Consider the following 21,942-nt stretch of genomic DNA (forward strand, 5'->3'; position numbering starts at 1 on the left):
AGCAGCCTTTTGTACGGTGCCATACAGGTTTTATGGGGATCCCCAGCACCCTTTCAGTTGGATTTAAGAACAATTTTATCTCTAAATTTTTCAATTGCTGTCATCATTTTGTTCGTAAGTCTCTCTTATTAAGATATTGAGGTTGGCAGGCACACATGAGACTGGAATGAAGGGAAACCTGTTCCTTTGTGTTCATCGATGGGTAATGGAAACTTCAGCATTTGAAAGTGTTTGCTGGCAGAAGTCAGGACAGGTTAGAATGTCACACAAAAGCTATTTAAGATTCAATGAAGCACCTTTCTCACTATCATTTGACATCACTCATGTCTCTTGACAGTTCGGATTACAAGATAAATGCAAATTCTGAATACCTATGGAAAAAAAAACAATCTTACAACCTCGTTGAAGGAGAATTACTCAGAACCTGCGTTTTCAACCTTCTATTGAGCTCATCTCCACCCCACTCACAATTGGAATGTGTTTGTTAAGAAAGGCTATTTACTGTAATTGCGTATTTCCTGTTTGAATTTCACTGTGAAATGTAGCTGAAATCGCACCCTTCACAAACACACCAGAGAACATTTGTGCCAACACAGCGCAAGAATATTGAAAAAAGGTTTGAGTGTGATGACTGATGATTGACATCGACATCCCTGCACTTGTTGGGTAAACATTTATTTTGGGTGGTATTGCTTTACCTCTTTGACCAAGCTCGGCATCCCACATGATAATCAATTCTACTTACTGCAATGGAACAGGTACTCAGTGGGATGTATAACAGGCAGTGGCTGTGATAACTCCCACTCTGCATGACCAAGGTGAAGCCCTACCCCAATTTTATTTTTGTTCATGGAATGAAAGCATCACTGGCTAGGCCAGCATTTATTGTCCACCCATAACAGTGCAGTGTTAATGTAAGCCTACTTGTGACTAATAAATAAATTTAATTTCAAAAGAAACACACAATAGCTATTTGAAAACACAAAATCAGGTTCTGCCCCTACTTATAATTTCATCTGCCCTAAAGACTTTGCGCCAAAGTCTAATCTACGAGAAAGCAATGTCTGGTCAGTTTTTTGATGTTACTGATGGGGATAGATTTACACAGTGGAAATTCCATTTCCCTCCTCCACTAGACACCCCCACTCCCACACCCAAGCCTTTAGGTGAGGAGGTGGTGATGAGCTGCCTCCTTGAACTGTTGCACTCTATGTGATGTAGGTAGACCCATAGTCCTGTTAGGTAAGGTGTTCCAGGATTTGGACCCAGCGACAGGAAAGAAATGGTGACATATTACGAATTCAGATTGGTGAGTCACTTGGAGGGGAACTTTGATGCGTCTGCTGCCCTTATCCTTCTGGATGTTAGTGGTTGTGAGTTTGGAAGGTGCTGTCTAAGGACCCTTGGTGAGTTACTGCCATGCATTTTGTAGATATTACACACTGCTACCACCGTGCACCAGTGGTGAAGGGAGTTAATGTTTATGGATGGTGTGCCGATCGAGTGGGCTGTTTTGTCCTGGATGGTGTTGCTAGAGCTGGACTTATCCAGGTAAATGGAAAGTATTTCATCAAACTCCTGACACCCGATCCCAAACTCATACCTTGTATATGATGGCTTTTGGGAATCAGAAGGTGAGTTACTCGCTGCACGATTCCTAGCATTCAACCTGCTCTTGTAGCCACATTATTTATATGGCTAGGCCAGTTCAGTTTCTGTTCAATGGTTAACCCTAGGATGCTGATAATGGGAAACTCAGCAATCATAATACCATTGAATGTCAAGGTGGGGGGGGGGGGGGGGGGCGATGATTAGCTTCTCTCTTGGAATAGAATCTGTGAAGCTCTACTGTGCAGAAGGAGGCCATTCGACCCACCTGCACCAACCCTAGGCCCACTCTCCCATAACCCTGTGCGCATTGATCATTACCAATCCACCTTACCTGCATATCTTTGGACTGTGGGAGGAAACTGGAGCACCTGGAGACACGGGGAGAATGTGCAGACTCCGCACAGTCACACAAGGCCGAAATTGAACCTGGGTCCCTGACGCTGTGAGGCAGCAGTGCTAACCACTGCACCACCGTGCCGCCCTGTGCTACTCTCGTTGAAGATCAAAGGCAATGATTATAAATCAAAGCAGGTAAACTTACCCCTTTAAAATCACATCTAGAATATAAAAGCAAGCACTGTTATTATGGATGATTAATGTCAGTGTTTTTCTCATCTGTTTCGAATTAATAGGCGCGAATTGGATAAATATTTGACAAAAGCAAATTACTGCGGATGCTGGAATCTGAAAACAAAAGAGAAAATGCTGAAAAATCTCAGCAGGTCTGGCAGCATCTGTAAGGAGAGTAAAGAGCTGACGTTTTGAGTCCAGATGACTTTGTAAATATTTGAAGGGGAAAAAAAACACAGACTAATGGGGAAAGAGCTGTAGAGTGCATGGGACTAACTGGATTGTCCTTCATAAGACCTAGTATAAATGTGATGAGCTGTGCTATACTATTCTGAGATTCGGGGAAATATCCTGGGATATTTCCAGGTTTTATTTTTAGTGTAAAGAATAAGACTGAAAATCAATGGGAAAAGTCGGATCCCAAAAATTTTGGATAATTTCAGAGATTTAAAGCAGTGTTTATTTTGAAGGTAATTTAACCTCAGAAACAACTGGTTTTATTGTTTCGAACAGTTACTTGTCATCCATGCTGAGCTGTAGACCTGAAAGAGAGGTTTTAGAACAAAAATTAGGCTGAGTTCTGATACGTTTCAAGCCGGTCTGTCAGTGTCGCCTCAATTTCACTCATTGCACTTACTGCTTCCCACCTTTGGGCAACTTCACCATTCTAGATGTTTTTTGAGATGCCCAATCAACAACCAACACTTGATAAATTGTCAGTCAAATCCCTGTAATGTTACAACAATTGGATGTTGTATATGTGCGTGTGGGCGAGGGGGAGTATTGGGGTGTTGGAGAGGGAGCTGGGAGGGAAGTTGGAGGGTGCTTGGAGGGAGAGAGGTTGGCAGAGGTCGGAGGGTGTTTGGAAGCTTGTTGGAGGGGCAGTTGGGAGAGGTTGGAGGGAGTTTGGGGAGGAGGTTGTGGGGGCGGTTGAGGTGGGTGTTTGGGGAAGTTAGAGTGGGTGCTGGGGGAGATTGGCTACAAATTTGAATTGTCTTTATACATGTACTGATTTCTTTGTAGCCACTTTCCTAACATCAGTTGAATGCTCTGTGATTAATTATCCTGAGGGAATCCACTTTGGGCCTCCAATTTCACCATTGCTGCGGTCACTCTGTCCCCTGCATACAGGTGTAATGAAAGAAAGACAAAACATACATTTATACTTGTCGTTTAAATTTCACAATGTCCCAAATCGTTTTAGTGACAAGTAAATACTTTTGAGTTGTAGTCACTGGTGTAATGTTGGCAATGTTATCAAATGACAGAGCAGGCTTGAGGGGCCGAATGACCTACTCCTGCTCCTATGTTGATATGACATTTTGGGTGGATGGGATGAGCTGGGCTTGATGGCCTTTGTCATCCACGGCAGCACGGTAGCACAGTGGTTAGCACTGCTGCTTCACAGCTCCAGGGTCCCGGGTTCGATTCCCGGCTCGGGTCACTGTCTGTGTGGAGTTTGCACATTCTCCTCGTGTCTGTGTGGGTTTCCTCCGGGTGCTCTGGTTTCCTCCCACAGTCCAAAGATGTGCGGGTTAGGCTGATTGGCCAGGTTAAAAATTGCCCCTTAGAGCCCTGTGATGTGTAGATTAGCGGGTAAATATGTGGGGGGTGGGATTGTGGTCGGTGCAGACTCGATGGGCCGAATGGCCTCCTTCTGCACTGTAGGGTTTCTATGATGGTGATGATTTCCTTGTGAACACTTACTTTCTTTGTGGGGTGAGTTTACCAGGACATGGTGCATAATGGCCTCATAGTGACTCAGTAATCCTATTTTACACTGCATATGATTGTCTGGAATCTTTTCCATTGACTTCAATAATTTTCCTTTTGTGTACCTACCTGTTATCCCACTCTCTCTCTTGACGTTTTTTATGAATTTTTGTGACATTGAAATATGATGATAAAATTGTGTTGCATAGTAGGTATTGAAAATATATTGTAATGTGAAGCAGCAATCAGCAGAATCTTCAGATTTGCCCATCACGTAACGGAGGAATGACTGCAGCTGGTGGCTTGCCCAAAACATTAAGACAAGGGGCGCGACCTTACCGGCCGCTCACGCCGCTCCCCTGCTGCAGCGAGGTCAAATAACCCGGCAGCCAGCCAAATCTCCATTCGCTGCAGCAGGGTTGGAAAACCCACCGGCGTGAATGGCCGTAACATTCCGGCCAAGACCTTGTGTGGTCTTCAGGCTGGTCTCTTCTGACACTTACGAAGCCCAAGAAACTCGGGATGGAGTTCCAGGGAGCTATAGCAGACTGGAGGGCTGCACGGTGGCACAGTGGTTAGCACTGCTGCCCGACAGCACCAGGGACCCGGGTTCTATTCCCAGCTTGGGTCACTGTCTGTGTGGAGTTTGCACATTCTCCTCATGTCTGCATGGGTTTCTTCCAGGTGCTCCAGTTTCCTCCCACAAACCAAGGATATGCAGGTTAGGTTGATTGGCCATGTTAAATTGCCACTTCGTATCAGGGGGACTAGCAGAGTAAATACATGGGGTTATGGGAATAGGGGCTGGGTGGGATTGTGGGCGGTGCAGACTCGATGGGCCGAATGGCCTCCTTCTGCACTGTAGGGATTCTATGATTGTATGGATGACAGGAAAGGACTAAGAATGCCCAGTGTTAAACAAAGCAGGTTATTGAGGAAGAGTGGTGTGGCTAAAATGAGAATTTTGAGGTTAACATGCTGCCACAGACGGAACCAGGGAGAAGCTGGAGAGCACAGGGGTGATGGGAGGATGGGACTGAACCTGCAAACTGCAATATTTTGTTAACAAGTGGAAGATAGGAGAGGAAGCAGAACTCTGAATCAGCTTCTGGCTCAGTCTAAAGTACCAGTCAGGGAGGCTGGTTGAGAAAAAGGTCATGGCGAGCAATTATTGGGGGAAGGTGGTGGGGTAGTGACTATTGTCACTGGATTGGTAGTCCAGGGACCCAGGGTAGTTCTGGGGATCCAGGTTCGAATCCCACCATGGCAAATGGTGAAATTAGAATGCAACAAAAACCTGGAATGAAAAGTTTATTGATGACCATGAAAAAATTGTTGATTCTTATAAAAACCCATCAGGTTCACTAATGTCCTTTAGGGAAGGAAATCTGCTGTCCTTACCTGGTCTGGCCTACATGTGACTCCAGACCCACTGCAATATGATTGGCTCTCAAATGGCCAAGCAAGTCACTCAGTTCAAGGGCAATTAGGGATGGTCAATAAATGCTGGCCCCGTGACACCCATATCCCATGAAAAGAATTGTAGGTAAGAAGGAAAATAAGGCAGGAATGTGAGGTTTTGAAGTGTGACAGTCAGCTCCTGAACGAATAAAGGAGGTAGAAAGGTGTGGCTACATTTTAGCAGCCAATGTAACTGGCTCAATGCTTCCAGGAGATACTCCCATGGAATAATAAAGAAATAGTGATGGATGCTCCTTAAGGCCAGACATTCAAATGTGAAGTGTGGTGGTCAGGCAGACAGACAAGGAGATGTCTTTCTACATTGTGACAAAATGGAATGGAACTGGAAAGGTAGGGTCAGTGTGTTGTAGGAGGAGGTTGCGTGTTCGAGAAGACGGAGAAAACGGTAGTGCTATCGTCACAATTGTCCACGATGTCACTGTGACCGTGAACAGTACAGACTCTGTGCAACGGGGAAGGTCCAGAAACCAGATCACAAATAGTGGCAGATGTGAGCGACTGAGAGCTCATTTTGATCATTGTGAAGATCTTGTTGTGTGTGAGCGATTTTATTTGTACATTCTCCGGGCACGTTTTCCAGTTTTGTGATTCCGTAGCTGTCATATGTTCCCGATCGTGTTCTGTTGCCACTTTGATGTCAGTTAGTTTTAGTGACTTTGACGTCACAGTTTACCTTAAATGTTATTTGGTGACCTTTTCCTCAAAACTAGCAGAACTGACTGTCAGCAAAGAATATCACAAAAGATAGTCTTCTGGGTTGAGCTTGCCTCAACACCGAACTGGTACTCTTACAAATTGAGTCTCCGACACTTTATTCAAGTAGGTGGCTGGTGATTTGCCATGTGAATTGTTGAACAAGTTTATTAGTGGTCCATGATCAGTTATTACTTCAAACTCACTTTCATACAAGTAGTGATGAAAGTCTAAGATACCCCATATGGATTGAGAGACTTCTCTCTCTATGAGCGTCATTGCATTAGTGATCCGCTTGCTATTGCAAAATTGATGTTTTACCAACCTTGGCTTTCTACACATGAACTGTGGCTAAATCAACCTGGGTTCCATGCACGACAAGATGGGTGGTTTTCTTAGGGTCAAACTAGGCACTCAGGAACTTGCTGACAATTGCTGTTTGATCTTCTGTCAAACCTGTTTATGTGATTTAGCCCACTTCCACTTGCTGGTCCCGGTCAGATCACTTAGCGGGGCAGACATGATCGGAGATCAGGAATGAAGTGACTACAGTACCTGATGAGTCCTAGCAGATTCCAGATTTCCTGCAGATCCACAGCATTTGTAATGGCTTCAACTCCCCATTGGTCAGATGGTACTCTTTCACCACTGAACACATGACAAATTAATTTAATTTTGCTGTCGTTGAACAGGCTTTCTTCAAGGTGGGTTCCATTCTCTAAGGCATTGTAGGCACACATGTAAATGTGCCTCTAGTGTGAGCGTAGATAAGAATCGCATCACTGAAATTCAGTCTGCCTTCCAGTCTATGCAGAGCACATTGACCAAGTGCTGAAATACCTCAGCTGCTGAGTTGACATCAAAACAAATCCAAGTGAGTTGAAAGCATTGCAAGTTAACATGCTGCGACAGACAGAACCAGGGATAGCATCAATAGCACAGGCATGATGGGAGGATGGGACTGAACCTGCCAACTGCAATATTTTGTTAATAAATGGAAAATAGGAGAGGAAGCAGAACTCTGAATCAGCTTCTGACTCAGTCTAAAGTACCAGTCAGGGAGGCTGGTTGATTCATTTTCAAGCTGCATTGTGGTCAAGTTTAATGAAGTGTTGAGCACCATTCCCTTTGTGATATCACCAATTGTCACTGTCAGGTTCTTTTTCTCCTATTATTTGGGTTGATGACCACAAGTCAACTCAGATTCTAAGCGGACACTTGCTTTTGGGTTTCTCGATGACTTTTATGTGTGAGAACCAGGGAATGGACTCATCCCCGATTTTCTCAATTATGTCAAGGTCAAGTAAGCGCTGAATTTCTTCTCTGTCTGTGTTCTGACATGAAAAGGTATCCGTCGATGTTGATGGACAATTGAGGCACTTTCGAATCTACAGGCCCCTTGCATGTAACATCTTTCAGTTTGCCCATACCAATGAAGTAATCAAGATTAATTTAGAAATGTTGTTGGTATGTGTATTTGACTGCAATCATGTGCAAATCTGTTGCAGTGTGGAAACTGATATGCGTGTTACCTTTTCTAGACATGACAAAATACAGCATTCATTGTGGTGTCATTAAAATCAGATAATGTTGGAGATACTAAGCTAGTCTGGCAGCATCTATGAAGGGAGAAACAGAGTTAATGTTTCAGGTTGTTAACCTTTCAACAGAACTGGGAAAAGTTAGAAACGTAATAGATTTTGAGAAAGGGGTGGGTGGAAAAAGTAACAGAAGGAAGGTCTGTGAAGAAAGAAGGAGATTGAATGACAGAAGGGTCAGTCATACAGGTTTGAAGGGACTGGTGACCAGGCAAGAAATAAGGAAATGAAAGATGAACAGGTGTGAAATCTTTACCACTTTAGAAAAACAACTTAGTACTTACAATACAAAACTCGATTGTCTTTTCGAAGTTTCGTGTCGTGGGCATTGTGCTGTAATTTGTACAGATTTGTCTAGACATTACGTAACACTGTTTCTACTGGGACTCTTTTCATCAGATCACGGTAGCACAGTGGTTAGCACTGCTGCTTCACAGCTCCAGGGTCCCGGGTTTGATTCCCGGCTTGGGTCACTGTCTGTGTGGAGTTTGCACATTCTCCTCGTGTCTGCGTGGGTTTCCTCCGGGTGCTCCGGTTTCCTCCCACAGTCCAAAGATGTGCGGGTTAGGTTGATTGGCCATGTTAAAAATTGCCCCTTAGAGTCCTGATGCGTAGGTTAGTGGGATTAGCGGGTAAATATGTGGGGGTAGGGCCTGGGTGGGATTGTGGTCGGTGCAGACTCGATGGGCCGAATGGCCTCCTTCTGCACTGTAGGGTTTCTATAATTAAAAAAAATAATTCTATAATAAAATGCCACTTATCTTCTCGGAATCCTTACCTTGAAAATGTTCTGCCTTCTCTCCTGTGTTAATTGTTATATTGTTCATAAAAAGCTAAGAACTAATTATTCTGTGAATATATATCCTGGGTGCTACATTTTACTGCTGTATTGCAGTCACTCGCTGAGTAGCAATGTATCAGTCTACCAGCCAGATGGCGAGATGCAAGGAATGCACTCAATGAAGATCCAACATTTTGAGTCTAAAGTCTAACTGTCTCTAGGATGGTTTCTTGAGCCTAAGTTCACTGTCTGTGGGAATGGCAGCACGGACTCAAAATGTTGGGCTGGCGTAGAAGAAGGAGATTGGGAAGAGAAACTGAAGACCTGGATTTCCAGCATACAGGCAGCAGCTCTCCGACCAAAGCAACGCGTAGAGATACTGACAGTGTATGTCATCCCGAGGCTATATTTTCATTTAATCCTATCAGAAGTGTCTCAGAACACATTGATTAGACTGGGCCGACTAATCCGAAATGCTGTCAAGCAATTTCTTCACCTTCCACCCCACACAACCGATGGTATCCTCTATTCACGTAATCGTAATGGAGGTCTGGGAATTCCCAAGCTTGAAATACAAATGGAATCGTTATCTGCCTCTGATGACCGAGTCATTCGGGCCTCGTTTCAATTCTGTGAAAAGAACCTTGGCAAAAAATTTCGAAGATCTGAGATCTCTCAAGGCATTGAGGGAAATTGAGGACTTCATGCCAACTACAGAAGATAACAGCAATGAGGAGATGGAAATGATCAGGGTTGCAATACCAATGATCGGTACGAAAGAGACAGATTCCAGAAAAGCTCAAAACAAATATGCGGGATGGAGAGAGTGGGAATTTGACAAATGGAGGAGACTAACCTGTCAAGGCATTGGTATACATTATTACAACCAGGACAAAATATCAAACAGTTGGATGAAGGCAGCTTACCAACTGAAATCCAGTCGTTACATCAATAATTTACTGCTGCGATGCAATTTGTACCCCACAAGGGTGACCCTGTCAAGAGGACAACCCTTTGCTACAAAATCATGTCGAAGGTGTGAAACAGGTATAGAAACACTCGGTCATATTTCTGGCTTCTGCCCATTCGTTAAGAACTGTCGGATAACTGTCTAAAGTCTAACTGTCTCTAGGATGGTTTCTTGAGCCTAAGTTCACTGTCTGTGGGAATGGCAGCATGGACTCAAAATGCGGAGAGTTTGGAAAAGCGTGATTCTCGCCGGTGAGATCGTGTTTTCCAATTTTGAGCTAACCTCGCCACCAGAGTGATGTGGAACATGCCAGGGAAAAGTGAAAACTTAATTTGAATGCAACAGCATATCATTATCCAGTACTCAATCCAGATATTGAACCCACACCAAATATTCAGCTGGCACCAGCATGAAGTCACGTTGGCACCATTTACAACAACTCCACTGAACCTGGTGCTGTCACCTCTGAGGGGGATATTGGAGGTGAGCGCTCAGGTGGTCATTACTTCCCGGGCAGTCCAATGTGCAAGGTACAGCTGTGAGAGTGCGTTGATTATTCTCATGCAAGACTGTTTAATTACACAGCATTGAAAACCCTGAAGAAGGAGGTGGCCCTCTGCTTGGAAAGCTAATTGCAAACCTCTCAAGATTCAGCTGTGTCTCGTCAAGATGAATGCCATTGCCAGAATGACTAAGTGATGAATATTGGAGAAGTCCAGCATGCCAGTTTAATATCCAGAGCTATATCTAGTTGCACAGTCTGAGGACACTGGGATTGGAGATGTCCCCCTCTGAACTGCTGGAGGCCGGTGGCTCCAGGGAGCACAAGGATGGATCAGCCTGTTCCGCTGGTCGGTCTGCAAGAGAAGGGAGATGGCATCTATGCATTACAGGGGATTACTCACTTGGAACTTGAGCAATGACAGCATGTCTTGAGCATTCTCACATTTGTCTACAAGGCCCCTTCACCCTCTGTGCAAGCACGCTCTTCCTCCTCCCCTGGCCAGCTCAATGGCCTTCTCCTCAAATGGCATGAGTGGTCAGAGTCACACGAAAGACATTTCAATAAACTCAAAGAAGTAGTATGCCAGGAGACAAATCTATCACATTACAACAGAAAGCAACTTAGAAGTCTGCATGCAGAAGCTTTTACAAAACGACTGGGAACAAGAAGTTTATTTATGAGTCACAAATAGACTTACATTAACACTGCAATGAAGTTATTGTGAAAATCCTCTCGCCGCCACACTCTGGCACCTGTTCGGGGACACTGAAGGAGAATTTAGCATGGCCAATGCACCTAATCAGCACAGCTTTCAGACTGAGGGAGGAAACCGGGAGCACCCGGAGGAAACCCACGCAAACACAGGGAGAGCGTTTAGACTTCTGCCTAAGGAGCCTTGGTGAGTTCCCATCAAAGGCATTGGATGATGAGCCTTTTGCAAACATTAACAGCCCAGTCACTGAATGTCATGATTATTTGCAATGCCCACAAAACATCCTATTCGCAGATAAATAATAGCAATAAAATTTAAAAACCCTATCACAGAGATTTAACCTTAATTAAAAATTGTCCTAAGGTCATTACAATGAATTAAAATAATCAGTCAGTGAGACCCACCCTGCATATCCTTATCCATACATCAAACTCTGTTAAAACTTCTCAACGGGCACAAATGAGTTCAGGAACAAGTTTGTCCTGTATCTGAGTGATTGTGGACTTTTCCCAGAACATATCCAACAGCCCTTGAGGCAAGGGCTGATTCTCATTCTTCATGGCACTCTTTTGTCAAATATTTTTGAGAGCAGATTTCATCAAGAAGGAATGGTTGATGAAATACCCTTCCTGCCTGGTTCAATAATCTCTGTGTCTTTAAAGAGTCCGCTTTCCTCAGATAACAGTGCCAGTCAAGACATCCAAAAAGGATACCACGCTCAACTATAGTTGTATATAGAGTCATAGAGGTTTACAGCATGGAAACAGGCCCTTCGGCCCAACTTGTCCATGCCGCCATTTTTTCAAACCCCGAAGCGAGTCCCAATTGCCCGCATTTGGCCCATATCCCTTGATACCCATCTTACCGATGTAACTGTCTAAATGCTTTTTAAAAGACAAAATTGTACCTGTCTCTACTACTACCTCTGGCAGCTTGTTCCAGACGCTCACCACCCTCTGTGTGAAAAAATTACCCCCCTGGACACTTTTGTATCTCTCCCCTCTCACCTTAAACCTATGCCCTCTAGTTTTAGACTCCCCTACCTTTGGGAAAAGATATTGACTATCTAGCTGATCTATTCAGCTTCTCCTTATAACTCAAACCATCAAGTCCCGGTAGCATCCTAGTAAATCTTTTCTGCACTCTTTCTAGTTTAATAATAGCCTTTCTATATAGGGTGACCAGAACTGTACACAGTATTCCAAGTGTGGCCTTACCAATGTCTTGTACAACTTCAACAAGATGTCCCAACTCCTGTATTCAATGTTCTGAAAGCCTTCTTCACCACTCTGTCCACCTGTGACCCTACATTCAAGGAGCTATGAACATGTACCCCTAGATCTCTTTGTTCTGTAACTCTCCCCAACGCCCTACCATTAACTGAGTAAGTCCTGCCCGGTTCAATCTACCAAAATGCATCACCTCGCATTTACCTAAATTAAACTCCATCTGCCATTCGTCAGCCCACTGGCCCAATTGATCAAGATCCCATTGCAATCCGAGATAACTTTCTTCACTGTCCACTATGCCACCAATCTTGGTGTCATCTGCAAACTTACTAACCATGCCTCCTATATTCTCATCCAAACCATTAATATAAATATATTGCAAAGAGGAGGTTTCACTCAAAAGGGTTCAGTAGGTTCACTCAAAAGGATTTTAGTTTTCATATGTAGTATAACTATGTATACACCTTAGCCACCACATCCATACACTGTTCCCTCCAATTCAACTTATCATCAACTTTGTGACATTTGTGTACCTTTAAGAAATGTTTTATTTTAAATCATATTCTCTGCAGTTCCAAGCAGACCTTTTCAGGTTGTTTTTTTTCATTATTTCTGGGCTGTCTACTAGAAGTCCTTTTGTTGCTACTTCAATGGCTTAAATGGGGTTTTGTTTATTTTTACTCTGGAATCTTTTATGACCTTGCATTATGAGGGGGGAGATTGATTGACAAGTCAAGGTCAGGTGGTTCCTCCCCAGGAAACAATTTAAGAATTAATTTTTCAGTTTTTTAGAAGGGAGTGGACATCAGACTGAAAGCAGTGTTTCTCTCTTTCTCTCCCTGGTATTGGAAATTCAACTGGTTAGTCGAAAGCAAAGCTTATTGTCTTCCTGGTGTGGGAAATCTGCTGTTGGTGGTTGGCTTGCCTAGAGTCTCTCTCTCTCTCTCCTGATGTTCTGGGAAGCTGTTCTGACTTCAAACTGTTCTGGGTGTATCCAGAGGGCCGCTAGAAGCTACAAGGCTGAGAAGTCAGGATTTCAATTCTCCAACCAAAGGTCAGAAGCTATTCTGACTCCAAGCTTGTCTGTGTGTGCCTCAAGAGAATTGCAGCAGTCAACCAAAGGGTTAAGTTCCAGTATCAAGTGAGCATTAGTCTTTGCTGTATTAGTCTTTGCTGTATTAGTCTTTGCTGTGGCAAAGGTTTTGTTTATGGGATTTGTTTTGTTGGAACGGTGTTTAGTTGTTAAGATTGATACTATATCATGGTTGTTTTTCCTTGTATGTAATTGGTACAAGATATTGCTAATTTTCTTTCCATACATGGAACTCTTAAATAAACTTTGTTTGATAATAGCTCCCTAGTGGGTCATTTGAATCATACCTGAAGTGAAATATCTCTTGCTCACCCGAGCCAAATTCAAAGTGCAAAACTTATGATCCAGGCGGACTTTATAAAACACTTTGAGTTTCTGAAATGAATTATAACAACTTTGATACCTAGATACTTGTTCTTCACTGGAACAATATCATTAACTGGCTTTTTCCTAGTGTATAACTAGCTCTTTCATCTTGCTTTCATTCAATTTAAAAGAATAGTTATCGCACCATTGTGTGAACTTCTCCACCAAATTCCTGTGTTTCCACAATTATTCCTTAAGAGTCCTACAAGTACCATATCATCAGCAAACTTCAGGATCATTACGTCATCATACTCTGATCATCAGCCATTCATATAGAAGGTGCAAAGTAAAGGTGACAGTACACAGCCCTGAGGAGATCCAATAATCATTAACATGGATTCCGAGTAACTCCCAGGAACTAAAACCCCCTCTATTAGTGCAGTCAAAGATTAATGTGAGTGTTATGTTTGGAAATTATCCATTTTCCTTACGGAACTTGGAATGGTTTTCCATATTAAAGTGGTACTACATAAATACAAGTTGTTTTTGTAATGTTTGACCCTGAGAAATATTTATTGTCTGTTCGTCTTGCAGCCACTGAAATATTTCAACCCACTGGAAGGCAGAGTAACTTGACACACTGCTGTCAATCTCAACTGTGTGTCACAGTGTAACACGGGTGACGGCCAGTCAACAGCTCTTTACAACTCTCCCAATGTTCTGGTTTCCGTTGATGCCAAGGGACTTATGGCCAGAAGTTAATGCCCTCCCCCATGGTACATTTGGTGCTGAGGGGGCATTTAATAACATGCTAGCTATCACCTGTCTGCTTCTGCCTGAATAAATCTATGGCTGGGAGGCTTGTGGATATCCTTCCCACCCCGCCACATTTTGAGACTCTTAATGATCACTCAAGCTCCTCATCCCCACCACTGCTGGTGTTCACCCAACATCAGGCGAGGAACCCCACCATGCAAGCAGCCAAAGAACCAAACTCTGTCAGCGTTCTGGCAACTTCTGGGAGTGGGTAGTCCCTTGTTCTAAGGCTCTCAGAGCCAGATCAAGTGACCCAGCATCAGGAGCAGGGGCTCATTAAGACCCCTGTCCTTGCTAAGAACCTCACTCCCCCCTTCCCCACAACCCCTTCCTCACAATTCCCCTCTTGCAAACGCTCCCCTGTGGCCTAGGTCACTCAGCGATCCTGGGCCTTGAGTGGGCGCATTATCAGTACCACTGACATCCTGGTTGGCAACTCAAAGGCTGGCAGCTCTTCATTGCTCACAAGCATTATTAGAGAGCCAGAGATATTTGCTCCAACTCCACACCCCAGTCTACCTCCAATATAAATACTGATGTAGCTCTACCTTGGTGCCATCTCTCCAGTATAATGTACTACTGTGGAACTATCAAAACATTAGTAATTAATAATTAATGTTCAAGCAGCAGTAAATAAAATGCTTTATGTTGGAGAGAATGGTGTGGTGAGGAATAATAGTGAGGCTTGGCTGAAAGGACAGAGATCCATTGGAGTGCTGAGCCAGCTGCACCCCAAGGAAAATATTGCTTGATTAACTGCTCCAGCTCTCTGATCTCTCCTGTCAATTTCACAATGTTTGTTTACATAAGATAAAGAGGTTTCAGGTGCTTGCAGTTCATGCTATTGGTACTTTAAAGAGCGTGGATATTGACATTTCATTGGCTTGTAGTATATGAATAAATTTTTTTTTTTAAATCTTTTTAAACACATCCTATTGTCACTATAAGGTTAATTGGTTGTACAGAGGAGATAGTGGGTGAATAGGCGTGTAATTACCATTGCTTGGCATTGAGGATATGAGGGGCCATGGGGGATGATTAGAAGAACAAAGCTTGGCATAGGGCATTGAAGGGGGCAGGGATGGGCGGTGAGTGTACGTTGGCACTGATGGGACATGGGGAGTACTTGGGGGTGAGGGATTGTGAGGAGTGAGGGCCAGGGGCTTATTGTCTTTTTTATAACTGGGACAAAATCCCAAAGCACCATGGTGGATCTTCTAACCACCACTCCTCGCCCCAGCACCCACTTTGGCTGTCACCAAACTCTTTCCTGGAGTGGCAGGCCTGATTCCAGCATGCACTGGCCTCCCAAAACAAAACTCCCACCTTTGCAGGCACCTTCTCCCAAGGTAGGTGTGACAGGCCAGGAAACTTTCTCTCAGCTTAGGCAGAACCAGAGTGTTATACAAGTTCATCACAACTTCCTTGCTTTGTATTCCACACCTCTAAAGTCCAGGATCCTGTATTACCTTTAAAACACTTACTCAACCTGCCCTGCCACCTTCAACAATTTGTGCAGACACATATATGTATATATATATATACACGGAAGTCTCTATATTCCTGTACCTCATTTCACATTTTAACCTTTATTTATATTGCCTCTCCTCATTCTTTTAACCAAAATGTATCACGTCATAACTCTCTGTATTAAATTTTATCTGCCTTGTGTCTTCCATTGCACAAGTCTAAATGTGTCCTCCAGAAGTCTATCACTATCCTCCTGTTAAGAGACTATGCACCTTTATTTTTGAAAATATGATGCTTCAACTTTCAACTGAGCAGAACTTTAGCAATTTGTACTGAGACTGAGCAAACTGCTTCAAAATGCAAGGTCATATTCCAAAGTGAAAGTGAGAAGCCAACAAGTCACCCTCAGGGGAGTGTGAAGCAAGAGATATTTCCTCTAACTCAAACACTCATCAAAACGCATGATTGTCTCAGGAACAAACACTCAAACTACAAAGTGCTGAATATTGAACCAATGGCTGCCACAGACAGACCCATCCAAAATCTTTGAAATACACAATGGGTGAAGTATTTCAAGGCAAGGCTGCCAACTACAAGAGAGGTTGCAAGTGACACAGGTGGTGTCCGGAAAGCCTTCAACAGAGGAAACAGATTGAGGGCTGTGATCTCTCCCTCTTTTCCTTTTTGGAATAAGAGTGTCACCTGGTTACAGCGCCCAGTTTTACCAGAAACCTACCACTGAACCAAGATCTCGTAATAATTGCAACATCTTCCACATCTGACCACACCCAAAAAACCTTTGTTTATCAATAATCTACGTACCTCTACTGTGAAAACATTCAAATAACAAAGAACAATGAAAATTACAGCACAAGAACAAGCCCTTCAGCCCTCCAAGCCAGCCCCGACCATGCTGCCCGTCTGAATTAAAACTCCCAAACCCTCTGGGGACCATATCCCTCTATTCCCATCATATTCATGTATTTGTCGAGACACCCCTTAAAAGTCACTATTGTATCTTCCACTACCTCCCGCTGCAGCGAATTCCAGGCACCCACCACCCCGTGTAAAAAACTTGCTTCATTCTTCTCCTTTAAACCTTGCCTATCACACCTTAAACTTATGCCCCGCAGTAATTGACTCTTCCACCCTGGGATAAAGTTCTGACTATCTACTCTGCCCATGCCCCTCATAATCTTGTAGACTTCTATCAGGTCGCCCCTCAACCTCTGTCGCTCTAGTGAGAACAAACCAAGTTTCTCCAACTTCTCCTCATAACTCATGCCCTCCATACCAGACAACATCCTGCTAAGTCTTTTCTGTACACTCTCCAAAGCCTCCACATCTTTCTGGTAGTATGGTGATCAGAATTGAACACTATATTCCAAGTGTGGCCTAACTAAGGTTCTATAAAGCTGCAACATGACTTGCCAATTTTTAAACTCAATGCCCCGGCCGATGAAGGCAAGCATGTCAAATGTCTTCTGGACTACTTTCTCCACCTGCATTGCTACTTTCAGTGACCTGTGTACCTTTACATGATGATATTAAATGGCAGAGCAGGCTCTCAGGGCTGAATGGTCTACTCCTGTTCCTATTTCTATGTTTCTAATTGTGGATGGCAGTTAACTGATAGAGCATTTTGGTTGGGTTTGTATATGTGACAACCTGGCAGGGGATTCTAGTCACCTGTGAAAGAGGGTGTCTTCTAGTTTGTTGTTTTTTTGAAGCTGGACTCCTGGTTACTTAAAGATCGAGTGATGGGAGTAATGGGCTTCTCTTGTGTTCAGTAATAGTCCTGACAGGTGCATAGACCTCTCTGTTGTGATGCTACTGTGACTTTAAGAAGTGTATTTTTAATCATGTTCTCTTCAGTTTGTAAGCAAGCCTATTTGTTATTGGCACCATGAGGTCTGTAGCGGCATCTTTTATTGTTGCTAGGGTCATATAATAGGCCTTGCAGTCGGGAATGGGTTAATGACCCTTGTCACACTTAAGCAGTAAGACCCGAACTCTGTGATTTTGTTTAGAACACTGCAGAGTCCATGTTTTTGTCAGAGTTCGGTGTTTTTCATGTCTGTGCCAGATAAAAGGAACAGCTATTCCTCTGTCTCCATTTGTTATCAAGAAATGCGATTAACCCAGCTCGAGTTTGGGGGCGTTTAAGAGATCCGTAGATAGGTTCATGGACGAAAAGAAATTGGTTTAGGTTGGAGGGTCACAGTTTTTTTTTTTTTAACTGGTCGGTGCAACATCGTGGGCCGAAGGGCCTGTTCTGCGCTGTAATGTTCTATGAGTTAAGCTAAACAACCTCCATTTTTATGTACCTTTGTTTAACACGATGGAGTTGACATGTATGCCTTCTGTCTTTGAATCACCATAGATTCATATATATATATTCATCATACGTTATTCATCTTATCCTGATATAAAGTATTATTCAAACCTGTATGTATATTTGTTAACTTGTTTGTGCAAAACCTGTGATGTTGTTTCATGGATATAAATGACGAACAATCGTGGCCTTGGAGATCGGACAAACTGCGCAGAGGAAGATACTGCTAAAACAACAAGAATCTCACCATGAACAATAACAGCCATCTCAGAAAATTGCAATGTAATGAGGGCGGGAACAGGGACATATATAAACTCTGTTCTTACTTGTGTTCGATGAGAAGGCCTGGGTCCACTGTTAGGAACCTCACTTCTCCCACAATTGTGAAAATAAACCTGCATTTTGATCTACTAATAGCGTCAGAGGTTTTTTACCTACAACAGCCTTTTGCTTAATTTTAATTTTGGCCTGATCCAATGTCCTGGAGTTTTATACGTTTTATGCCTCTTTTGAATTGTTGGGGGAATGGTTGACAGGTCAGGTGTGACAGTTTTTTTTCTCACAAGTGTTCTTTATTTTCAGTTTTGGTTGCTGGCTAATTAGAAGGTGTTTGGACTCCAGGTTAGATGCAGCGTTTTTGTCTCTCTCTCTGGTATTAGAAATTCTGCTGGCTAGTTGGAAGCAGTCTTCCTTGCCTCTCTGGAGTGAAAATGTTGCTGTTGGCGGTTTGCTAGCTAGAGGCAAGCTCTATCTCTACCTCGAGGTGTGCTGGGAGCTGCAGGACAAGAAAGTCATATTTTCAATTCTCCATCCAAAGGACTAATTCACAGAAGGTGTTGCAAAGCTGTAAGATCCAGCATCACGTGAGCATATATATTTTCTGTGCTAAACCTGGGGCGGCACGGTAGCACAGTGGTTAGCACTGCTGCTTCACAGCTCCAGGGACCTGGGTTCGAATCCCGGCTCGGGTCGCTGTCTGTGTGGAGTTTGCACATTCTCCCCGTGTCTGCGTGGGTTTCCTCCGGGTGCTCCGGTTTCCTCCCACAGTCCAAAGATGTGCGGGCTAGGTTGATTGGCCATTCTAAATTGCCCCTTAGTGTCTCGGGATGCATAGGTTAGAGGGGTTAGTGGGTAAATATGTAGGGATATATGGATAGGGCCTGGGTGGGATTGTGGTTGGTGCAGACTCGATGGGCCGAATGGCCTCTTTCTGCACTGTAGGATTCTATGATTCTAAACCGAGGTGTATGTTGGTAAGAATATTGTGTTGGAGCAGTATTTGTAGTTGTTAAGGTTTATACAATATCATGATTTTTTTTTCTTGTCTGTAACTGATAAAAGATATTGCTAATTTTCTTTCCATGTGTTAACTGTATTCTTAAATAAACTTTGACTGATAAAAGCTCCCTAGTGGGTCATTTGCATCATAACTGGAGCGAAACACCATGCCAAAATTCAAAGTGCAAAACTAATGAGCTCGGCTGACTTCATAAAACACTTTGGGAGTTTCTGACCTGGATTATAACACTGAGTTTGCGTGACGCTGCGGTTCATTGATTCAGGTTCAAGAGGTGAAATGGCCTGGTTTGTTAAGAGTTAATGGCTCAATGTTTCATTGTGTCTAGAAAATTCCTGGAACTGCACACAAAGCACTGCTGTCCGGGAAGACAGCATTCACTTCCCGTATCCAGTTCTGATGGCCACAATCGACCTGCATAATGTTAACGAGAGCCTTGTGGTTACAAAGATTAAAACAATTGTGCGCAGGAAACAAATGGCCCTTTGGTCGCTATCAATAAGACCTTGGCAAGAAGGGAAGCTGAAACAAAAGAGTCAATTCCATTTCATTTTGTTGCTGGCTGTTCAAAGGCGAAGGGATAAAATAATTTGCCCCAAAAAACTGATCATAACTCACCACCTCCTTGACATATCCAGGAGCTACAAGATTGATGCAGTTGCTGCTCCCTGTGGCAACTTAGAATGGATCAGAGGTATTAAAGTTTAGAACTATTATTGTTGAAGTATAATACAGTGGGATAGCTGCGACAAAGCAGTAAGTGTGATGCTCTGTAACGAGCTGAAAAGCGAATCGTTTACGATGAACCAAAGTAACATTTAATACATTATTCCCGCCAGCACAGATGGAATTTTGAGATAACGGGCAGATACAGGGAGGCTGTGATGGAGGAAGATACAGGGCAGATACAGGGAGGCTGTGATGGAGGAAGATACAGGGCAGATACAGGGAGGCTGTGATGGAGGAAGATACAGGGCAGATACAGGGAGGCTGTGATGGAGGAAGATACAGGGCAGATACAGGGAGGCTGTGATGGAGGAAGATACAGGGCAGATACAGGGAGGCTGTGATGGAGCAAGTATACACCTCCTGCACATGTTCAAAATCCAGTGTCGTTGCAGTACCCAACTCTTGATAAATTGGGCCCTAGCTCCACACCGTCCTTAATAACAAGTTCAGAAATCCCAACGTGAAAGGAAGCAGCTGGATATGCCATTCGCCTGTTTGGCCACGTATCTCACTGAGGTGGAAACTAGCAAACCCTCTCGAATTCAGCCTCTATAGTTTCATATCATATAGGAGCCACGCCCCCCTCTAATTTCTCTTTGTTGTGCGTGACCTATTTGTGGCACTATATGGTCCTGAGAAGACCATAAGATGTAGGAGCGGAAGTAGCCTGTTCGGCCCATCGAGTCTGTTCCACCATTCAGTGAGATCATGACTGAAGTTGCTATGTTGCTGCACCTGTTTGCATTAAAAAGGGAATGTTCGTTGTGTGCCGCCTGTTTAGCTGTTGAAAGGATCATTCATTGCCGGTACATTCACGTTTGTTGTGCAGTCACAAACTCACACAGCTTAGAGGGGACGTTGTGTTGGAGCTTGAGAAGCTTCTTCACACGCATTCACTGAGGCTGAGCGAGTGGAAATCACTCAAGAACTGGTTCGGTTTATTGCCAACAATACTTCATAAATGCACAATCTGCCCCTCCACACAAACATAAGGCCAAATAATTACATTATACCCGGACCTGAGAGTGCAAAACATAATGTGTCATTACAACAGTGATAGGATTCAACTTAAAGATCACACGCAAGAACAAGCTGTCTTGAATTGTGCAATCGATCGTAACATTTCTTTATCAGATTGTGGTTGAGAAATGGAACAGGTGAGTAATCGGTACAGAATGTTATTACAGGAGACAGGTTATAGTATCTGTTGTTTGCTTTCATTCATTTTTCTCTTTTTTTCACTTCTCTCCTCCAAGCAGTGACTTGTACCAGAATCAGTTCTCATTTGACCAACAGTCCCCTCGTGTCTCACTGAATAAATGCTCTTCATGGAGTATTTCTGAATTTTGAGAGCCGTCATTGTACTTTCCAGTAATGGTCATTTGAATAGGGGCCATGGGCTGAGATCTGCTTGATACTTCTCTCCTTTTGGAAGCTGGCACATTAAAGCCAATTGCAGCAATCCACTGTCACCCTGACGGACATGAGTTAATTTAACACAGAGCAGGAATTGGACTTGGCACTGACCTGGTCTTTATAGCTTAATACCTACGGGTTGTATACTTGAGAATGAAAGGAAATATCTTCGCATCTTATCAATCTCTCTCAAAAACATCTCAAAACTCTCCTCAAAGAACAAAGAACAATACAGCACAGGAACAGGCCCTTCGGCCCTCCAAGCCCGCGCCGCTCCCTGGTCCCAACTAGACCATTCTTTTGTATCCCTCCATTCCCACTCCGTTCATGTGGCTGTCTAGATAAGTCTTAAACGTTCCCAGCGTGCCCGCCTCCACCACCTTGCCCGGCAGCGCATTCCAGGCCCCCACCACCCTCTGTGTAAAATACGTCCTTCTGATATCTGTGTTAAACCACCCCCCCCCCCCCTCATCTTGAACCTATGACCCCTCGTGAACGTCACCACCGACCTGGAAAAAAGCTTCCCACCGTTCACCCTATCTATGCCTTTCATAATTTTATACACCTCTATTAGGTCACCCCTCTTCCTCCGTCTTTCCAGTGAGAACAACCCCAG

At 43.7% G+C, this 21,942-nt stretch overlaps 1 protein-coding gene across 1 annotated transcript in view; it reads right to left on the reverse strand.

Annotated features, from left to right (window-relative positions):
* Positions 1 to 10,140: 10,140 nt before the first annotated feature.
* Positions 10,141 to 21,942, reverse strand: part of LOC144479184 (uncharacterized) — a 57,084-nt gene continuing 45,282 nt past the window's right edge. Inside the window, exon 2 of the transcript XR_013495480.1 lies at positions 10,141 to 10,275. The gene's annotated coding sequence lies outside the window, so the exon portion shown is untranslated. The remainder of the gene's footprint in view (positions 10,276 to 21,942) is intronic.

This window comes from Mustelus asterias, chromosome 25 (genome assembly GCF_964213995.1).
Source record: "Mustelus asterias chromosome 25, sMusAst1.hap1.1, whole genome shotgun sequence".
Lineage (NCBI taxonomy): Eukaryota > Metazoa > Chordata > Chondrichthyes > Carcharhiniformes > Triakidae > Mustelus > Mustelus asterias.